We start from the raw sequence: 22564 nt of genomic DNA, 5'->3' as shown, positions 1-22564 counted from the left end.
GTCAAATTCAGGTTCAAAAACAGTCCATATAACTTCAAACTCAGGTTCAAAAACAGTCCATATAACTTCACTTCACTTTAGCTCAGATTACTTCACTTAGGGAACAGTACATTATCAGAGGGAAAAACCAAATAGCTTGGGGTTGCAGCCCAGACCTTTTTAGTATGAAACAGTTTACACAGTCTTTCTTGCACCTTCTTACAGCATGGTTACACAGCTTCATTCCCACCTGGTTCAGGCTGGGGTTTCAATTGTGCACAGCTCTCTTTCTCTCCCACAGGCTGCACCTGTTTCCTCTTTAGTAGATATTTCCCCCAGTGCCTCAGCCTCTCTCCTCCGGTCTTCTACCAGTCTCTCCAAGGTACAGCTAGCCATCCTCTTACAGCAGATTTTTGGGTTTGAGCCAGGGCTCCAATCTCCATCTGTTCCTCCCCTAGTCCTTCAGTAATCTCCATTTTATCCTCCTCTTCAACTTAACCCAGCCAACCTCTCGGCCTCCAGTAGCCCAGCTTTCTGAATGTGGGTGTTGTGCACATGAAATCTGCCCTGTTGGGATTCCCTGGCTCCCTGTACCCCCTTTCTTCGTGCCTTCCCGGATCCCCTTTCACCTGCAGTCTCACAGTATATAATATCATATTCATTGTTGATTTAATCATGAATTGATAATGATTGTGACTATTGGGCAGACTGGATGGACCGATCCGGTTTTTATCTGCTGTCATTTACTATTACTATTAATCCTCTCTGCTTCCAGGCTGATGCGCAGACCTCAGCTCTGACATAAGCATGAGCATCAGATGTCACCTGACCTACTGGTGCGTGCATGTGGTGATCTCTTAGCACACAGTGCCAGTGAATCAGAGAAGTCTTATATGTGCGCACCAGAGTGTTCCAGCTTCCGTTCCTTCCTTGCCTGCAGTGCTGCGGCTCAAACGCAGAGACTGAGAGAGCTGACAGGAATTTTTTTTAATGTACCATTAAATTCTTGCGGGTGAGGACAGGTTAAATTCTTGCGGGGACGGGTAAGATTCCTTGTGGGGACGGGCGGGGACGGGTTCGATTCCCCACTGGGATGGGTGGGGATGGGTTCGATTTCCTACGGGGACGGATTGGATTTCTGTCCCCGTGCAACTCTCTAGTTTGGAGTATCTTCAATGTAGTGCGGAGTAGACCAGCATAAACTATATTATAATAGTCTAGACAGGAAGTGAAGAGAGGACATAAGGTCAAATCCTACCCCACCCCCTTTCCTCTTTATCATTCTCCTACCCCAACTTAGAGAATGCTCACTTTTTACCTCCAGGGAGGAACACCCAGGAAAAAAATTGTAAATGTCACCTATTCTTGCATATCTAAATAAAGATGGCAGAAGAAAAGGACATAGTAATGTCAATAACATTTATAATAATAATGATATTATTAGTAATATTAGTAGCAGCAGCAGCAGCAACATTTTAAAAATCTCATTCTTTTTTACAGGAAAGCCTGAAGAAAAGGTTTCCAATCTTTCTCACATCTATTGGGTCTTGCGGTGTGCAATCTTGAGTATCAAGAGCTCTTTCTGGTAACCAGTTTAGAGCATCAGGGTGGTTTTTGTGTGATCCTATGCTGGCATTACGAGTGGTGACGAAGAAGTCAGTTAAAGGTCACAACCTCGCTTCCTCTTATCAAAACACTTGAATGTTTCCTGCAATGACTGCAAAACCTATGCATGGGGCTGGCAGTGAAGGACTTAATTCTGAAATGCTAAAAGGTCATGTGCCGGCCTCTTAGTCTAAGTTAAATGTAAAGGTTATGTTCATATGCTTAAGTAAAACTAAATACACCTTCAACAAGCTATATTGAATTTTGTACCCTTTTTTTTATATCTTTGTTGAAAATGCATGGAATGCTTGAATAATTCTGAAAAATACTTTATCCAGAGATGTTTCGAACTTGAGAGTTAGGTAAGAAAATAAGATTGTGTTTAATGAGTCATTAGGTAACAAGTTAAAATATATTTTTTCAGCTCTGTCTCTAGAACACAAATGGGCAAAATAAAACATGACGGTCCATGTTTACTTCAACGGCTTAAGACTCATTGTTGTATGGTCAACTGCATTTTCTGATAAATTGAACAGCAAACAAAGCATGTCAGCAAAATTCTCTAGAAACATTTCTGGTACTTGGCAGGGATTTAAAAAAAAGGCAGAGAATGGAATCTTACATAAAATCCTACTGGTAGACAACAGCCCTGACGTTTTAGTTTTAGCACCAAATCTATGGAGCTTTCACATTCCATGAGCATTAGTACAGCCCAGTGCTTTGTTTTGTTTGTTGTTTATTGTTGTTGTTATTTTACTAAAACGGTGCAGGCACCCAGATGCAGGATTATCATTAAAGGGGGGGGGGGCAGGGCAAATCGGGGCAACTACCCAAGACCCCTACCTCTTAGTACCTCTCTCCTCATTCAACTAGCTGCAGAGTCTATAAAAAGGCAGCACAGCAAATAATACATTGGTCCCTAGAGCATCAAAATATGTACCTCTTACTGGAAAAATAAAATATGTTGGGCCGGTATGGATCCCCACACAGAAACTACGTGGAAGCAGAATCCCCTCATCTCAGTCATACACAAAGAGCACCTATCTGAAGAGCCTATATTCTTGTGAGGAGGCAGTCCTCTCAACTGAAAGTTAGCTCTGGATTGAATAGCATAAGTTAAGGTGAAATGGGATAGATTCCGGAATAATCTAAGAAAATATTTATTTTATAGAAAGGGTGGTGGATGTGTGGAACAGCCTCTCTGTGGAGGTGGTGGAGACAAGGACCGCACCTGAATTGAAGAAAGCATGGGACAAGATCAGAGGTTAGGTAAGGTACACACACCTTTTGTTTTGTTGTGTGGTGGCATTTTCTACAAGTATTCTCCTCCAGACCACTGAGCCTATATTGATCACACATCTGTGGAGCAAAGAGAGAGATGTGACCAATCATTAGAAAGGTATAGGGGTTGTAGGATGCTCCTCAACTACTAGCTATCCACCTCTGATTTTTCCCATTCTGGAAGGCCTTGTGGATGCTTGAGCGTAACAGCACATAGGAATTGTGGCATGATCCTGGATAGTTGGCACAGACATCTATAATCTCAAGTGCTGCTTTGCAGATAACCTGCACATTGATGGAGTGGAAAGCCTTTCTATTGCGATATTCAGCCTCACTGTCACCAGGTGGCCTGAGGGCCACATGAGTCCCATCAACAGCACCATACACAGAAGGGAAATGAGCAGTGTCCTAAAAAGCTGTCATTGTTTCCTGCTGTTCAGCTTCATGCATGGGGAAATGGATATAGAAGGTCTCCAGAAATTAGCTAATGATACGGGAGGCAGCTGGCTAGCTGATCCCTGCTGCAGCTCCTAGTGGAGTCTGGAAAGTTCTAGTAGCCAGAAAGGACAGGGCTGTGGCGACTTGTACATGCACCAGCAGGACATGCCCCCTCTAGGTAATAGGGATCCAGGTCCTCCTGCAGCTCCTCATAGAAATGTATTATGGTTATTACCGAGTCACACACTGCTCATCTGTTAGGTCAAGAAACCTGGTCCTGGGCCTGTATACCCACTGCATCTGCCCTTGTCCTCTTCCTCTCCCATCCTGCTCCCCCTCTCCTGCAGGGCCTGTTCCCCCCCTCATATCATCAACCACCTCAAAAATGCCTCCGCTATCACTGTGTGCTGCAGTCACAAACACACATACACACACATAGGAGCCAACTTTTCAAAATTATTGGGTGTGTTAAGCCCAATGGAAGTAACCCCTTCCTGGACACATACAAGGAATTTTCCACAGAGCCGGCTCCTATGCACACACAAACACACAACAATGACAAGGACACAACAAAGACAAGTGGCTGCAGCACCTCTCTCTCTCTCTCTGACCCAAGACAATCTGCCGCTCGAGGTGAGGAATGAGCTGCTGCTTGGCTCCTGCGCCGTCGTCCCCTGCCATGATCTGGCATCTCCCCCCTTTCTAACTCAACCCCCTGCTTTAGCAATGACACTGGAGGATCCACAGAGCCATCATGTAGATTCCCTTGTCATGTGGAGGAGTGGCCTAGTGGTTAGAGCACCAGTCTTGAAATCCAGAGGTGGCTGATTCAAATCCCACTTCTGCTCCTTGTGATCTTGGGCAAGTCACTTAATCCTCTATTGCCTCAGGTATAAACTTAGATTGTGAGTCTTCCTGGGACAGAGAAATATCCAGTGTACCTGACTGTAACTCACCTTGAGCTACTAATGAAAAAGGTGTGAGCAAAATCCAAATGTGAATGGACAGAAGTGGTGAAGCTGAGAAGAGAGGACACTGAAGATGAAATGGGTATGGGATTGGGAAACAGCAAAATTGCCAAGTAACACCAAAATCACAGAAGAGCATGCAAACACACTCTCTGGAGTCCTAAAGAAAAAATGGAATCCTCTTCAGCACTAATTATAGCGCCTGCAGAGATCTACATGGTTATTAAGTGTCTCATTACGTTCCCAACTTGGAACCAGTGAGTGATTTATTTATTTATTTTATTTATTTCTGCATTTGTACCCCACATTTTCCGTTCTAGTTGTTGGTTCAATGTGGCTTACAGTTTGATTTGAATAGACCAGTTACAGTTTGGTTTAGATACGGGCATAGCTCAGATGTCATATTGTCAGTCATTGAGGTGAGTTGGTTGGTGTCCTGGTTGATTATGTGGGTTCGTCAAAGAAGAAATTTCTGTAGAAGTGAGCTTTCAGGTGTTTCCAGAAGATTATGTAATTACTACTACTACTACTACTACTATTTAGCATTTCTATAGCGCTACAAGGCGTACACAGTGCTGCACAAACATAGAAGAAAGACAGTCCCTGCTCAAAGAGCTTACAATTATTTGTGTATTTTAGGGCTGTTGGTAATGTGTTACAAATCTTGGGACAAATGTATGTGAAGCTGGTTGAGTATGAGGATTTGTATTTTAGTCCTTGGCATTTGGGAAAGTGTAGGGTGAGGTAAGTTCTTGCTCCCTTTAGTGTGTTGACATGTATTCCGGTGCTAGGCCGAAAATTATTCTGTAGGCCAGTAAGCATATCTTGAAGGATATGCGTGATTTAATGGGTAGTCAGTGGAGGTTTTAGAGCAACAGTTTTGTGCTTTTAAATCACTTTTTTTTAAAACGAATATTAGTCTTGCAGCTGTGTTTTGAGCTGTTTGCAGTTTCTTTAATACTTGTTCCCTGCATCTGGCATAAACTCTGTTGCAGTAGTCAGCATGTGAGAGGACCATGGATTGGACTACTGATTGGAATATATTTCTAGGGAAGTAGTTTTTTATGTGTTTTAGTTTCTACATGATTTGGAACATTTTCTTCATAGTGTATGAGATTTGTTTATCACAGGATAGGTAGAAGTCAATAGTGACTCCTAATATTTTCAGATTGTCGGTTATTAGAAGGGATGTGCTCATGATGGTGATGTTTGAGAAGGGATTGGTGTTGTGTGGTGATGTATCCGTATCAGTGATCAGAGTTGAAAATCAGCATCATGTTAAATTAACCCCCCTCCCCAATGTTAATACCAGGTGATGGTAGCTCTGGTGAGATTCAAACCTGCAACCCCTGCATAACAAGACAACTGTTTTAACCTCTACACTACCTCATCTAGTAGGGTAGTGCATCTGTTACTTGTTTTTTTTTTCAGCACTGAAGCTGATTTTTGTGGGCAAAGTAATGATCTTGGTGTTATTTTCTCTTAATCTTTGTTCCTGTTGAACAGGACACCTATGCTGTAAGCTTGTTCTGCTTTGGGAAACCATATCCCCCTTCCCCCCCTTGTCAGAATAGCAGATGGAAGTTTCTAGAATTGGGGAAGCTTCCTCAAAGCTATAGGGTGGAGCATCATACACTTATATGAGGTCCCATAATGCACCAGGATGAGGTTGGGAGAAATCCTGGACTGGCCAAAAAGTCTCCCTCTTGGAATGCATAACTTGGCAGATCTGGGGAGAAAGTGTGTAGCTATGGGCCCAGAGCTTCCCAAGAATACCGTTACAGTAACCACATGATACAGGGTACACAGTGCAGCGGCCCATGTGATTCACTGTTGTCAAGCAAATTGTTCTAACCTCTACTCAACCCACTGTGTCTGTCATCTGAACATGTTTTTGGAGATCAGCATGTTCAGGTCAGAGGGTGAGATTGTCAGTATCTAATGCCCTGGAAAAAACATACTATAGGACCAGTGGCGTACCAAGGGGGGGGGGCAGTGGGGGCGGTCTGCCCCGGGTGCACGCCGCTGGGGGGGTGCCGCGCGCCTGTCGGCTCTTTGTTTTCATGCTCCCTTTGCCCCGGAACAGGTTACTTCCTGTTCCGGGGCAGAGGGAGCATGAAAACGAAGAGCCGGCAGGCGTGCGGCACCCCCCCCAGCGGCGTGCACCCGGGGGTTCTTTCGCTGGGGGGGGCGCTGCACCCAGGGGGGGCGGGGCACATCGGCGATCCGCCCCAGGTGTCAGCCCCCCTAGGAACGCCAATGTGTAGGACATTTATCACATGCCAACAACACCAGCTCCCATTCACCCTCATACCTCATATCTGTACAAACATAAAACTTCAGTTTGGCACACCCAACCACAGATGGTTCTCTTGGAGACCTCTCACAGGATCACTCCCACACCCAGGAGACGCAGTAAACGGTCTTGGATTTCCCACACATTACGCCATAGGAGATTTATCATTGAGCCAAACAACAGCAGAAGTGTCACCCTAACAACTGTCCACAACACAGTAACAAAAAAGGGAAGGGGCAGACCAGTGTGATTCCAAAACAGGTGGTTTATTGAGGAAAAACAAGAAAATGACTCCATGCAGTCCTGTGTTTTGATGCCACGTGTGCCTGCTTCAGAAGTCAAATAAATTATTTCTGGTTCAGGAAGCCGCTAGAGTCCTGCAGCATGCAGAATTAAAGTGTCTCCAGATTGCCCCATTTTGTTTTTATTTCCAAAGTTGTTGGTGTTCCATGTTTGTTTCCATTTCTCCTTCCACCTCTTCAGATTCAAATATGGGCGAGTCGGGGCCACCCATGCACACTCAGTACCTTTTGGTCAGCTATCTCTTCGTTGTGGCCATTTGGCTAACCAGGATGGGAAAGCTGATGGGGGAAAGACAAGTTTGTGGGATCCTATTTCTGGCAATTGTTCATGCCCATGCATGAGCAAATTCCTTTGGTATGTTGTCTGAAGGAATTTGATAGCCAGTGGACGGTAAGAGAAGTGCTCCACCTTTCTCCCCACTTTTTTTTCTTCTTTTCTCACTCAGGTAGTCCACTGGGTGTATATGGGAACATTGAGGCACCCCAACCTGTTAAACCTTGAGCCTTGATTGGGGTCATTCCTAGGGCAAGTATGAGCACCCGAAATTCTCATTTCCAGGGTGATGGCGTCCCTTCCCCCTATCACCCAGTCCTTGATGTGCAGAGGTCAAGAACATTGTCCTGTCTTGCTGTGTCTTTTAGACTTTGTTTTGATTTCTTTCGTTTTGGTTTTGTTTTAGGGTTGAGAAGCTTAGGTTTTCAGATCTCTGGAGCCAGACAGATCGGCCTCCCGTTAAAAGGCGCATTTTAAAAAAGATAAGAGTGATGCCACCAGCCAGGACCGTCCTGGAGGTGGGGCTATCTTCAGCCCCGCCCATCTCTGAAAACCGGGCGTAAGAGAGCAGCGTTTGGCCTGCTTCCAGTCACACTACCTTAAGAATGCGAGCCAAGTGGCCAGTGCGCCAGGCAATTGTCTGAGCCTGTGCGTGCAGAGACCTAATAAAGAGCTGGTGCTTTTAAACTCTTTGGCTGTTCGGTGGTGGATGGGTTGTTCAGTGAGTGGTGCAACTAGTCTTGCTACATGTTTACATAGCTGGCTTTTAGGATGATAGAGACCCCTGATCCTGTTGGCTTGCACTGACCTCTCCGAGTCTGGTTGAAAACCCCCCAACATTTTTCTCGTCATGGCTGCAGCAAACAGGCTGCTTGTTTCTCTCCGGGATGCTTTCAGTCGTGAATCGTTAAGCAGCGAAGATGGAGAGCGATACGGGAAGAGGCAGAGAAGCTTTACGTTATAATGAGCGCTGGAAAGTGGCAGAGCCGGGAAGCACGGTAGGTGGCTGACCGGACTGGCTTTTTTTTTTTTTTTTTGGTTTGGTTGTTTTCTAAGGTTTTTGATTGATGATGATTTCGCTTGTAAAAGTTTATACGGGAAACAAAAGTGCTTCAGAGGAATCATTGCTTCCTCAGGTTCAAGCTGTTTCAATTAACAGGTATAGTTAATACTCATCATCTCTCTTTTTACCGAGAACATAAGATACTGGCCAGGTATGTGTTACCTATTATCATCACAATGAAATTATCAGACACATATGCACATCAGTCCTGCTTTTCGAGTGCTCCGAAAACGATGTTTTAAAAAAATTGTTATTATTATTATTATTTTAATTTATAGCAGGTGCTTGTGACTTCCTAAGTTCTCGCAGACTCTGGAGGATTTTGAATAGCTAGATTTCAAGCTCTTTTTTTTAGGTTGTGTGTTTGTGTGTGTTGGTGTTGCGTTGTGGGGGGAGGGGGGGGTTAGGGTACTCACGTCTATACTGTTTGTGTGTGCTGAACAAAGATAATGCAGCCTTTTGTGCCTGCCTGCAAAGACCTGTATTTCAACATTAATGGGCTGTGCACCCTGGCAACAGGACGGCAAGAGAGAAGAATTTGATGCAGCCTTTCGTAATCAAAGTAAAGAATGACCCCATTTTGGGGCACAGCAAGCTAGGCTGCTGGCAAAACGTACATCTTTTAAATTTGGAAATGGTAGAACCTAAACCCACTCTCTGAAGCTTAATGCATGGTGATGGTGGCTAATGGTTTTACCACTAGATGGAATGCACCTGTTCAGAAAGATCTGGCATGGAAAAGAGGCTTCACAAATATCTTCTCACAAAAATCGTCACTATATGTACTTAGGGGCCCCTTTACTAAAATGCACCAAGATTTTGGTCTTAAGTTAATGTGCCTTAAGTGCAAAGGCTGTGTGCTAATTGTTGGAGGTATGCAATCACTGTAATAAAATGTTCATTACTGCGCGTTAACGTTGCTCATTATTAGTGTGCATACTTAGTGCCCACAGTTGAGGAGGCATTAATTGATCATGCGCAAACAGCACATAGTATATTTTTCATTCCAAATTCAATATGCCAGTAGTTCCGAAACCTGGTCCTGGAGGCACCCCGGCCAGTCAGGTTTTCAGGATACCCACAATGAATATCGATGAGACAGATTTGCATGCAGTGGAGGTAGTGCATGCAAATCTCTCTCATGAATATTCAGTGTGGGTATCCTGAAAACCTGACTGGCTGGGCTGCCTCCAGGACCAAGTTTGGAAACCACTGCAATATGCTATGCATGCCTATGCCTTGCCTTGTTCCTGCCCCCGACACAAAAAGCACTTCATGCATGAATTAGCACATTAATTGCAAAACCACCACTGGCGGCGTGCTTGTGCAGTAGTGATTGAGGTGTGCTAATTTGTGTGCTAACAAAGTAATTATGTCCTGTCTGTCCTAACCCTTATCCCTTACTTGTCCTGTCTGTCATAATTAGATTGTAAGCTCTATCGAGCCTGCACTGTCTCTCCATATTCAAGTGTGAAGCGCTGCGTACGTCCAGTAGCGCTATAGAAATAAGTAGTAGTAGTAATTCCATAAAGGCTGCTCAGATCTGAGATGCATTTGGCAACGAGCCAATTAACATCAATAATTGAGTGCTAACAATGTTAATTGGCACCAATTTGGATTCGATCATGCATCTTGCTACGCAGTATTCTATATACTTGTGCGCCCAAATCCCTTGGTGTGCTCCCCAAAAGGGGGCATGGCCATGGGAGAGGCATGGGTATGTCAGGAGTGTTACAGAAATTTGCACGCAGTGCATGTCGGGGATGTGCCTGAAACTTGCACTTAGTGTTAGAGAAATACCATGAATGCACACCCAAATTGGTTGTCAGGAATTATACTCGAGTGTTAGGAGTCTTTTTGGACTCAACTTTATCTTTTCAGATTCAGATAAATAATGTGGTTAAGAAAATATTTGTCAAAAGCTTAGGGAGTCTTTTGTTAAGCTGCAGTAGCATTTTTAGTTGGCAGTACAAATCAGCTGGTAATAAACACTGAGATGCCCATAGAAGTATGAGCATCTCGGCGTTTACCGCCAGCTGACTTCTACCACGAGCTAAAAAAACATTACCAAAGTGTAGTAAAAGACCCCCTTAAACACGATGAACACTTGGCTCTAGTACTGCAGGCTGTGATCTTGTCAGGCCCGGATTATTGCAATTCAGTGTATATTGGTCGCTCACATAAGTTAATGGTTGCAACTGCTTCAGAATACAGCTGTGAGGATGATTTTTAGATGCTCAAAATATCATAGTGTTTGTCCTTTGTAGAAAACTTGTCACTGGCTTCCTGTACATGCCACAGTGATATTTAAAGTTTTCTGTTTTGTTTATTAGGTAACATATGGCTTTGCACCTTTTCCTCTATCTGTTTAGTTGCATTCTCCTTCTTTAGAAAATGTACTACATTCTAAGGGTTGATGCTTGTTGTTTTTTCCCTTCTCCTAATGGTCTGAAATATAGCAAGCACTGTAGAGCCTCTTTCTGGTTTTTTTTCTATTTCTGCTTGGAATGATCTGCCTTTAGCACTTAGGTTAGAGAGTGTCTATTATTCTTTTAGGAAAATATTGAAGATTCATCTTTTTGAGAAATCTTATGTTGTATAACTTCCTTTTGGCAACAGTAATTTCTTAGTTTTATTTCTTTCGGATTATATTTAGTATAGTAGGTTCTGTAATATCTAGGATTTTCTGGATTAATTTTTCTTTGTAATATTGTAACTTTTTTTTTCTTTTTATACCTTGGTTATTGATTATATTCTGTGCAGTATGTTTTTGTTTAATTTTTGCAAACCGCCTAGACCTTTTTGGATTACATGGTATATAAACCCTTAGATTAGAATTGATTTCATCAGGTGTAAATCCTGGTGCCCAAATTGGGATGCATGAATCAGCACTATGTGCTATTCTATAAAGGGTGCTTGAGTAGAGAGGTGTGGTAGCCGTGTTAGTCCACTTTTAAAGGTAATCAATAGAAATAAAACAAAACATGGAAAAGAAAATGATGATACCTTTTTTTATTGGACATAACTTAATACATTTCTTGATTAGCTTTCAAAGACTGGCAGCCTTCGAAAGCTAATCAAGAAATGTATAAAGGGTGCTTAATCCAGAGTGCCCTTTATAAATTAGCACTGGGCGTCAATTTTTTTTTCTGCTGTCTAAATTTGGGTTCAATTTTCTGAGTCTGGACCTAAGTGCTTAACGCACCTTAGAACAAGACTCCCAGAAGGGTCCTTTTACTAAGGTGTGCAGAAAAATGGCCTGCACTAGTGTAGGTGCATGTTTTGGGTGCGCGCAGATCCATTTTTCAGTGCGCCTTTAAAAAAATGCCTTTTAAAAATTTTTTGCTGAAAATGGATGTGGGGCAAAATAAAAATTGGCGCACATTCATTTTGGGTCTGAGACCTTACCGCCAGCCGTTGACTTAGCGGTAAGGTTTCTTGCATTAACCATGTGGTAATCATCTATGAGGGTCATGTCGGAGTTACCGCATGATTTTTTTTTTTCACTGTGCGTCAGAAAATAAAAATTATTTTTAGGCACGTGTAGCGGGCGCATGTCAAAAATGAAATTACCACATGGGCCGTGCAGTAGCCAGGCAGTAACTCCAAATTGACGCACGTTGGGCGCGCGTAGGCACCTATGCGGCTTAGTAAAAGGGCCCCATTGTGTTCCTAGTGGCAGTAACCAGTGGCATAGGCACAGTGGGGGGGGGGGGGGGGGCTTGGGGACCTGGGCCACTTACTTTTGGCTCAGGTCCCCTCCACAACTGGAGTACCCTTTGACTGGCAGGGATGCCCAATTCTCACCAGCCAATCAGATTTGTGGCTGGAACTGCCCCAGCGCTGTCTCTGCAGGGAAGAAGGTGTCCTTTTTAAAACAATACAAGGCTTGGTTCCTAGCTATTTGCTCATCCACTTTTCCTTTGCAGCCCCTTTTAGAACTGGGACATGTGATGGCACCAATTTTTTAACCTTTCCTTTTGCTAAGTGTAAAAGGAGAGTACTGCTCTTTGAAAAATCTTTGGTTGTTCAAGCTGCTAGACTGTGGAAGGATATTGCTGGAATGTTTTCCTTTTCACAACTATATCTTCTATTTAGAAAAAAGATCAACACTTTCTTATTTAAGAAATATATATTATAAACAGACTTTAAAAATTTCCCAACGTTTTTTTTTTCTGGTCTCTTTTTTGATGTCCGTAACCGGCTTAGAATTGAAAGGTGGTAGCGGGATATAAGTCCAGATGTAATGTAGTAGCCTCCCTTCCTGCTGCCGACATCAGCACGCCTCGCACCTGCTCAGTTCGTGCATGAAATGAGTGTGCGCCACGAATGCTGATGGCAGCAGGCAGCGCTGGAACAGTTCTGGCCATGGATCGCATTGACTGGCAGGAATTGGGCATCTCCACCAGCAAAGGTAAGAAATGCGGCAGCTGAAGGGTGAAGAGGAAATGTGTCCCCCCCCCCCCCCCAAAAAAAAAAATCTGATGCTGGCTATGCCCCTGCCAGGAACTGCAGACCTTTCACCTAAACTTCTTGAGACTTTTTTACTGAAATCCTACACCAAGAAAATGAGTTGGCAGTGTTACCTGTTCTTTAGAAACATCTCTAAAATATGCTATACATGACATCACAGAGATTTATAAATTACAAACAGTGAAACTATCATTGTAAAGAAAATATTTTCAGCTGCAACAAGTGAGCTTTGCAGTACTTCTGAATTTGCTTTAAGAATATATCAGCATTGGTTTCACAGATTTTTTCCTTTGGCTTTATTATAGCTAGCAATACTGAAATTAAATCGTACTGCCTCCAGTCTCTGAGAGAATTGCCCATAAAGGTTTTATTTGGCAGCTAGTCACAGCTGTAATAAGGGTTCTCCAATAAAAAAGACATCGGAAACAAGTTTTGTTTGTAACCTTTAGCATTTGTAAGGCCAGGATGGCATTTTGTCCTGAGCCCTACAGTCTTGCTTGTAGCCAGTTGTAGTAAATTCATAAGGACAAGAAAGTAATACAAATAGGGTAGACTTCATTAATAATTTAGGGGTCCTTTTACTAAGCTGCGGTAAAAAGTGGCCTGCGGTAGTGTAGGCGTGTGTTTTGGGCGTGTGCTGGGCCAGTTTTTACTGCATCTGCAAAAAAGGGCTTTTTAAAATATGGGACGGGAAAGGGGCATGTGGTAAAACTGAAACCAGTGTGTGCCTAAAACTGGCCTGAGCCCTTAATGCCACCCATTGATCTAGTGGTAAGGGCTCACGCGCTACACGCGTGGTGACTGGTCGGCAACTCGCCAACTGCCGATTACCGCCGGAAACACCGCGTGTGGAAGGAAATAAATAAATCATCCAGACGTTATGGGCGCACGGCAAATCTGAAATTACTGCCAGGGGGATGCAGTAGCCTGGTGGTAGGATCATTTTGGCGCACGCTGCATGCATGTAGAGTCTAATGTGCCTTTGTAAAAGAGCCCTAAGCTCTTCTAAGTGACTAAGCAGGGTTTGAAAAATAGGAGTTGGGATCCAGTAGAGTAGAGCTGATTGAATACCTTCTGTGAAATGACCTGGATATAAGTGAGATACAATCAGGGGCAGCCTGACCATTAGGCCACCTGAGGCGGGGGCCGTAGGCAGCACTCTTCAGGAGCGGCATCTTGGGAAGCGGCATCTCCCCCTTTGTAGTGTTTTACCTAGAGTCATGTTTCAAACCCGGCAGCGGCAGTGATTCCCATACGCTTCCCTGCTGCCGGCACCCGTCTCTTCCCTTTACTGTGGCTGCCTCGTTGATGTAACTTCCTGTTTCGTCGGAGGCTCAGACAGCCTCAGTAAAGGGAAGAGGCGGGTGCCGTAGGCAGTGTATGGGAATTGCTGCTGTTGCCAGGTTTGGAACATGAGGTAAACGCCGCCCCGGGGGGGGGGGGGGGGGCGGCGGCATGTTAGCTCTGCCTCAGGCGGCATCTTACCTTCGGCTGGCCCTGGATACAATGAAGTAATTATTGTACATGAGAGAGTGCAAGTCAGCACATTTTCACATTCCCGCTCTGACCCTGGATTATGAAGCTTCACGCTCAACTCTCAGCAGCTCTGGGAAGGCTGAGTGACATCCGGTGTATTCTTAGACCACTGCAGAACATACAGGACCCCTAGAGGCCCTTTTACTAAGCTGTAGTAAGCACTAACGCATGCTTGTCACAGTTTTAAAAACCACTACTGTAGGGTGCGCTCAGGCATCCCATGGTAGTTTATGGATTGATGCACACTTCCTATGTGCAAAAAAAATAAAAAATAAATAAACATTTTATTTTTTAGTGCTGGGATGTGATTTGGGGCAGAGAGTAGGCGTGTTCTGTGCTAATTGGTTAGTGCAGCTACATTGCCGTGCACCAAGTGATTAGCATTTGATTAGCTTGTGAGCCCTTACTGCCTAGAAAATAGGTGTTGGTAAGTGATCCCGCGCTAATGGCTACACACTAATGAGGAAATTAGCGTGTGGTGATTAATAAAGGAAATGGAAAATGTGGCCGCACTAGGAAAGCTTTGTGCTAGGCCACTTTTTAGCGCTTGGCTGATTACTGGAGTTCTAAAGTCTGAACATATTACTCCAATATTAAAAAAACTACATTGTCTTCCGGTAAGTTATAGAGTACAATTTAAACTTCTTATATTGATTCACCGATGTATATATGGGACAGTTCCAGTATATTTTTGTAATGCTTTACGATTATATATATTGGGATGAGTATTAAGGTCTGAGACACCTACTCAACTTCGCTAACCTTCCCCATAATTGTATCATTATGTAGAGACAAAGATGCGAGTCTTTTCAATTGCCAGTCCATTTGCATGGAATGCCTTGTCTGCATATCTAAAGTCATGTGACAATATCCAACAGTTTAAACGTTTTCTAAAGATGGATTATTTTGTAAAGGTCTTCTTGGAGGAATGGAGAGTATTGTAAGAATTGTTTTCTCATTTCTGGAAAAATTTTTGTAATGATCTTTGTTTTTTTGTTTTGTTAATTATCTTTTATGTTTTTATTGATTTATGTATGTTAAGACCATAAGAGTAGCCATACTGGGTCAGACCAGTGGTCCATCTAGCCCAGTATCCTGTTTCTAAACAGTGGTCAAACCAGGTCACAAGTACCTGGCAGAAACCCAAATCGTGGCAACATTCCATGCTACAAATCTCAGGGCAAGCAGTTGCTTCCCATGTCTGTCTGAATAACAGACTATGGACTTTTCCTCCAGGAACTTTTTAAAACTCTGATACGCTAACCGCTGTTACCACATCCTCCGGCAAAGAATTCCAGAGCTTCATTGAGTGAAAAAATATTTCCTTCTATTTGTTTTAAAAGTATTTACATGTAACTTCATTGACCCCCCCCCCCCCCCCCCGTTTACAAAGCCGTGCTAGGAGCTGGCAGTGTGGTAATGTCGACACCGCCCATTCCATATAATTTTAAACAAATAACTGGTGGAGAGAAATAACTTATCCATACAAAGTTATACCTACTATCTATAACAAGTTATGGGCTAGATTCTATATATGGTGCTTGAAAAATCCACGTGAAATAAATTTCCGCCTATGCATATTTTATAAGTGGTGCCTAAATGTAGGCGTGGTATATAGAATACGCTTAGTTGATAACTCGGCGCCTAGAACTACGCACATTTATTTACACCAAGGGAAATGTGGCATAAATACCATGCGCAGATATAGGCACAAAGGGGCATATTCTATAACAGTACATGTAAATTTTGGAATGCCCACAAAACACCCGTTTAACCATGCCCCTTTCAGGCTCCACGCATTAGAATTTAGGTGGTCTGCGTTACAGAATACGCTTAGTGAGTTATGCACATAAATTCTAATTATTGCCAATTAGTGCTCATTATTGCTTAAGTGCTGTTAAAAACGCTGATTGGCTTGTCAAGACAGTTAAGTTACATGCATTGTTATAGAATATGCTTGGATTTTGGTGCAGAATACTAAGCACATAAGCACCGCCACGCTGGGAAAAGACCAAAGATCCATCAAGCCCAGCACTCTGTCTCCGACAGCGGCCAATCCAGGCCCCAAGAACCTGGCAAAAACCCAAAATTTAATAATGATCAATGGACTTTTCCTTCAGGAATCTATCCAGACCCCCTTTAAACTCCGGCAATGAGTTCCAGAGTCTCACTATGTGCTGAGTAAAGAAAAACTTTCTCCGATTTGTTTTAACCCTACCACATTCTAATTTTATCTTGTGTCCCCCTGGTTCTATTATTGTTAGAAAGTGTAAACAAACGCTTCACATCAGTCCGCTCTACCCCACTCATTATTTTGTAGACCTCTATCATATCACCCCTCAGCCGGCTTTTCTCCAGGCTAAAGAGTCCTAGCCGTCTTAACCTCTCCTCATAGGGTAGTCGTCCCATCCCTTTTATCATTTTTGTCGCCCTTCTCTGCACCTTCTCCAATTCCTTTATATCTTTTTTTGAGATGAGGCGACCAGAACTGAAAACAGTACTCCAGGTGCAGTTGCACCATGGAGCGATATAACAGCATTGTAACATTCTGTTCGCGTGATATGTGGAGTCCGGCACTATATGTGTATATTCAGTAGTTTGCCATGATTGAATATTTATGAATATGTACGTATCTGTATCTATCTAAAGATGTAGATTTAATGGAACTATATGGACAAGTTATTGGCATAAAAATTATTCACTTGTGGCTGGCTAAATTTTGTCTTGTGTGCTAAAGGACTTTCATTTATCATAAGCTTCAAGTCAGTGAAACTAAGGGAAATAAGACATTTCCTGAAAATTTAATAAGGTCTGGGTCATCTGTTTCATGTTAGATAAATATATTGAATAGTGACCCAGTTCCAGGAAGCCTGGATTTTCAGTTCTAGCTTCTGTTTGTCTGCAACCATCATACAACTGCACCTACCAGAAGGATGTGGGGTTAAATGCACACTAATATTTGCGAAAACTCTACTGAGACCTGTTGCTGTCATGGCCAGGCCTTTGAGTGAACAGAGGAATCTTTAACGGAGGTGATGGTAAAGTCACATTATACCCCATATCCGGATACCAAATTGTGCAGAGCTGCCAAGGTGCCAGTTCCAGGAGAGAGATTCCAGGCCAGCCCTGGATTTCTGACAATCCCATCTAGGTGCATTATGGGAACTGCAGCACTGATTTAAATGGATGGAATCAGGGACCACAAATACATCACTTTGGAATGTTAGGTTCAAAATCAGAACTGACCAAAATGTCTCTCCTGGAACTGGGTAACCCAGCATCTCTGTATTGCATGTAGCAGCAGGTGTAGTTGGGGCAGCTCTTTTGTACAAGGCAACATGGGGGAAAAAAGCACAGTCCCTCTTCACACCATATATTGCAATGAAAAGACATAGGACAATGCATAGGCCTTGGTTTATAAGCTGTTGGTTGCCCTGTAAAATGGAGCTAGTTTGCCTAGCTGAAGATTTAAAAGTACTATCTACAATAGATTCTTAATAATATCAGCTGATCTCAGGAAAAGGGATGGCCCGACCATTAGGCCACCTGAGGTGGGGGCTTCAGGTGGTACGCTTTTGGAACAGCATCTTGAGGGGTGGCTTTGCGGCATTTTACCTGGTCGCGGCGACTTTCGAAGCCCGGCAGCGGCAGCGATCCCCATAAGCTGCCCTGCGCCGACACCCGCCTCTTCCCTTTACTGCGGCCACCTGAAGTAACTTCCTGTTTTGCTCAGGCAGCCGCAGTAAAGGGAAGAGGTGGGTGCCAGCGGCAGCAGGGCAGCGTTGTGGGAACAGCTGCTGCTGCCGGGCTTGGAAAGTCACCGTGACCAGGTAAAATGCCAGGGGGGAGGTAGCTTCTCGGCCGGGGGGGGGGGGGGGGGTGGGGTTGGCATGCAAGCTCTGCCTCAGGCGCCATCTTGCCTTGGGCCGGCCCTTGGTCCTGTGCATCTCAATCTGGCCAATATTCAGCCCGTAGGAGGCAGGCCAGCTAAGTCCGTGATCGGCACTGAGCCTGCATATTCAATGCCGGGCCTTTTCTGGTGACCAGCATTGACTATCTGTTTTTTTTTTGGCCTGCTTAATATTGAGTGTCAAGTTAATATTGAGCACTGGCCAGTTAAGTTTATAGTGGCTAAAGATAGGACTGCTATTTAGGAGATCCACTTTGGCTGATTACACTTATTTATTTATTTATTTAGATTTTGCTCACACCTTTTTCAGTAGCAGCTCAAGGTGAGTTACATTCAGGTACGGTGGATATTTCTCTGTCCCAGGAGGGCTCACAATCTTAGTTTGTACCTGAGGCAATGGAGGGTTAAGTGACTTGCCCAAGATCACAAGGAGCAGCAGTGGGATTTGAACCGGCCACCTCTGGATTGCAAGACCAGTGCTCTAACCACTAGGCCACTCCTCCACTTAGCATGCAAAACACTGAATATTTGCGGCTTGGCAGTTATATTGTGCGATAGAGCTGGTTATCTGCTATGCACTAATAATATTCAGTGGAGATAATTGGCCATTTTGCGCCAACTATTAGTGCGTAGACGGTTAATTGCTATTTAATCGGCCAGGAGCCGTTCCTGACCGGTTAAATAGCACTAAATATTGGCCAGAATATGTTCAGTCTATTTAATTGAAAATTACAACAATCAAAAGGTAAAGGTAAAGACACCTTACGTGAAGTCCAAACAGAAAATTCAAGAAGTAGAGGTGGGCCAAAGAGTCTTCACAGCCTGGAGTCAGTAAAAACAACTTTATTCAGCACCACACAAGTGTATGACCCGACATGGGGCTGTGTTTTGACGGAACAGCCTTCTGCTTCAGGAATCTGACACTCACTGTTGGAAATCACAAATATGGGTGCAGAGTAATACAATGGATAATCTAAAAGCCACTTTAATGTGAAGTAACGCTTGTTGCAGAAATGCAGCAGAGAAGACTTGTGAGTGTCAGACCCCTGAAGCAGACGGCTGTTCTTTCGAAACACGGTCCCGTGTCTGGTCATACATTTGTAAAGGTGCTGAATAAAGTTGTTTTTATTGACTCCGGGCTGCAAAGACTCTTTGGTCCACCCCTACTTCTTCGATTTTCTGTTATAATTATCCAGTGCATATTTTCTAGTGAAAAAGGTGCCAGTACTCCAATGCCAGGCCACCCTTCAGGGGGTGGGGTGATCACTAAGGGACCCACCCCACAATAGCCAGGCCCCCTGCAACCAGTCACAGAATCTATGACAAGGCAGAATTGGTGTGTAGAGCTTGAGCTCTTTCATTAAAACTTGGGGACCATGGGTCAATTTTAGCAGACAATGGAAAAGGTGCCGGTACTCAGTACCCCCTCATAAAAAGCCCTGTAATTATCACAGTTCTATTGAAATAAATGGTTTTCATAGCAAAGAATTAAGACTGTTTGGAAGCCTAAATCTGTAACATTTTTAAAATATGGGATTTGATGGAGTTTCTGCTTAACAGAAAAGAAGATACAGCTTTAAGCATGACCCCAGACAACTATATGAAAGACTATTTTGGAGAAAACTTCTCTGTTTTAGGGAGGAAGTTATCAACAAGGGCTACCATTAATGCAAGTTATTTTACCACAAGTCATACTATTTTAGCACAGGATCTCATTGCATAAAATGGGTTTCAGACAAGTATATGCTGATTACAGTCAAACTGGTACACTTTTGGGCTCATTTTCGAAAGAGAAGGACGCCCATTTTTCGACATAAATTGGAAGATGGGCATCCTTCTCACAGGGTCGTCCAAATCGGTATAATCGAAAGCTGATTTTGGACGTCCCCAACTGCACTCCGTCGCAGGGACGGCCAAAGTTCAAGGGGGCATATTGGAGGCATAGCGAAGGTGGGACTGCATGCCTAACACTAGGACGTCTTTGAAACAGACGTCCCTGATGAACACTTGGACGACTTTACCTGGTCGTGTTTTTCTTACGACCAAGGCACAAAAATGTACCCGAACTGACCAGATGACCACCGCAGAGAATCAGGGATGACCTCCCGTTACTCCCCCAGTGGTCATTAACCCCCTCCCACCCTCAAAAAATATCTTTCAAAATATTTTGTGCCAGCCTCAGATGTTATACTCGGGTCCATCACAGCAGTATGCAGGTACCTGGAGCAGTTTTAATGGGTGCAGTGCACTTCAGGCAGGCAGATCCAGGCTCATCCCCCACTACCTGTTATGTTTGTAGAGGAAACAGCGAGCCCTCCAGAACCCACCAGAAACCCACTGTACCCACATCTAGGTGCCCCCCTTCACCCATAAGGGCTATGGTAATGTGTTTTGGTGGGGCTCAGCACACAAGGTAAGGGAGCTATATACCTGGGAGCAATTTATGAAGTCCACTGCAGTGCCCCCTAGAGTGCCCGGTTGGTGTTCTGGCATGTGAGGGGGACCAGTGCACTAGAAATGCTGGCTCCTCCCATGACCAAATGGCTTGCATTTGGTCATTTCTGAGATGGACGTCCTTGGTTTCCTTTATCACCGAAAATCAGAAACGACCAAGTCTAGGTACGACCATCTCTAAGGACGACCAAATTTCAGGATTTGGGCGTCCCTGACCGTATTATAAAAATGAAAGATGGGCGTCCATCTTGTTTTGAAAATACGGGTTTTCCCGCCCCTGGATGGGAACGTTTTGCAAGGATGTCCTCATCAAAACTTGGACGTCCCTTTCGATTATGCCCCTCCACATGTACATTTTGGAGAAAACTTTAGTGGGGAAGTTATCAATGAGGGCTACCATTAATGCAAGTTATTTTGCCACAAGTCTTGTTATTTTAGCACAGGATCTCATTGCATAAAATGGGACCCTGTGCTAAAATAGCACAACTTGTGGTAAAATAACCTGTCACTTTGATAACTTCCTTCTTTAGTGGAGCTAGTTTTAAGAAGAAATATGTCGGGGACAGTGGAACATCTTTGGTTTGCTTGGCCCCTCCAACCAAAATCTTCAGCCCTACCCCCAAGCTCTCTAGTTGGTGATTCTGTGTTTGGAAAATATTGGTGGGGCCATGACCTTGTGGCCTACCCCAATCCGCTACTTATGTAGTTGAACCTTATTTATCCAGTCACATAGTCCCAATGAATGCTATCCTCACTGTATACAGTATCAGATTTATCAAAGGTTTTTTGTGCTGTTAAACCCAGTATACCAGGGTGCAGGCCTACATACATCCAGTTTTTTTTTTTCAGAGGTTTACTATAGTAAAACTATGAAGATGGGAGAATGGCCTGGCTTTAATTTGGTTTGTGTATGAATTGGAGGCTACATGAAAGCTCTTGTTCTTTTCAGATACTTTTTCAATAAAATTGGGTAGAATTTCAGGCCAGAACAAAAGCAGGTCACAGAGAATTCATTGGCACTTAGTAACCGTCCGGCACTTGTAACGCCGTCTTTATGCCAAAGAGGATTTGATGTTCCAGTTTCTTTGCCATGTCTGTTCTTGGCATCCCATGATAAGCAAATTGCTGCTTCTCTTTCTCACAGTGGGTACCGTCCTTCATTTCAACTTTTAGACATGCCTAGGATTTGTTTTTGTTTGTTTGTTTTTTAATAAGTACATAAGTGTTGCCATACTGGGAAAGACCAAAGGTCCATCAAGCCCAGCATCCTGTTTCCAACAGTAGCCAATCCAGGTCACAAATACCTGGCAAGATCCCAAAAAAGTACAAAACATTCTATACTGCTTATCCCAGAAATAGTGGATTTTCCCCAAGTCCAAACCTTTTTTAAACTCCGCTAAGATAATCGCCTTTACCACATTCTCTGGCAACGAATTCCAGAGTTTAATTACACGTTGAGTGAAGAAAACATTTCTTTGATTTGTTTTAAATTTACTACATTGTGGCTTCATTGCATGCCCCCCTAGTTCTAGTATTTTTGGAAAGCGTAAACAGACGCTTCACATTTACCCGTTCCACTCCACTCATTATTTTATAGACCTCTATCATATCTGCCCTCAGCCGCCTTTTCTCCAAGCTGAAGAGCCCTAGCCGCTTTAGCCTTTCCTCATAGGGAAGTTGTCCCATCCCCTTTATCATTTTTGTCACCCTTTTCTGTACCTTTTCTAATTCCACTATATCTTTTTTGAGATGCGGCGACCAGAATTGAACACAGTATTCGAGGTGCGGTCGCACCATGGAGTGATACAAAGGCATTATAACATCCTCATTTTTGTTTTCCATTTCTTTCGTAATAATACCTAACATTATATTTGCTTTCTTAGCTGCAGCAGCACACTGAGCAGAAGGTTTCAACGTATCATCTACGACGACACCTAGATCCCTTTCTTGGTCCGTGACTCCTAACGTGGAACCTTGCATGACGT

General features: G+C 43.6%; 1 protein-coding gene across 1 annotated transcript in view; it reads left to right on the top strand.

The window, feature by feature from the left end:
• The first annotated feature begins 7718 nt into the window (after positions 1–7718).
• The window catches only part of LOC115463250 (CDC42 small effector protein 2-like), a 112337-nt gene continuing 97491 nt past the window's right edge, over positions 7719–22564 (top strand). The window contains exon 1 of the mRNA XM_030193594.1: positions 7719–8141. The gene's annotated coding sequence lies outside the window, so the exon portion shown is untranslated. The remainder of the gene's footprint in view (positions 8142–22564) is intronic.

The sequence above is a fragment of the Microcaecilia unicolor genome, chromosome 2 (assembly GCF_901765095.1).
Source record: "Microcaecilia unicolor chromosome 2, aMicUni1.1, whole genome shotgun sequence".
Lineage (NCBI taxonomy): Eukaryota > Metazoa > Chordata > Amphibia > Gymnophiona > Siphonopidae > Microcaecilia > Microcaecilia unicolor.
The sequence above is the reverse complement of the archived record's forward strand: the minus strand, read 5'-3'. Positions and strand labels throughout refer to the sequence as shown.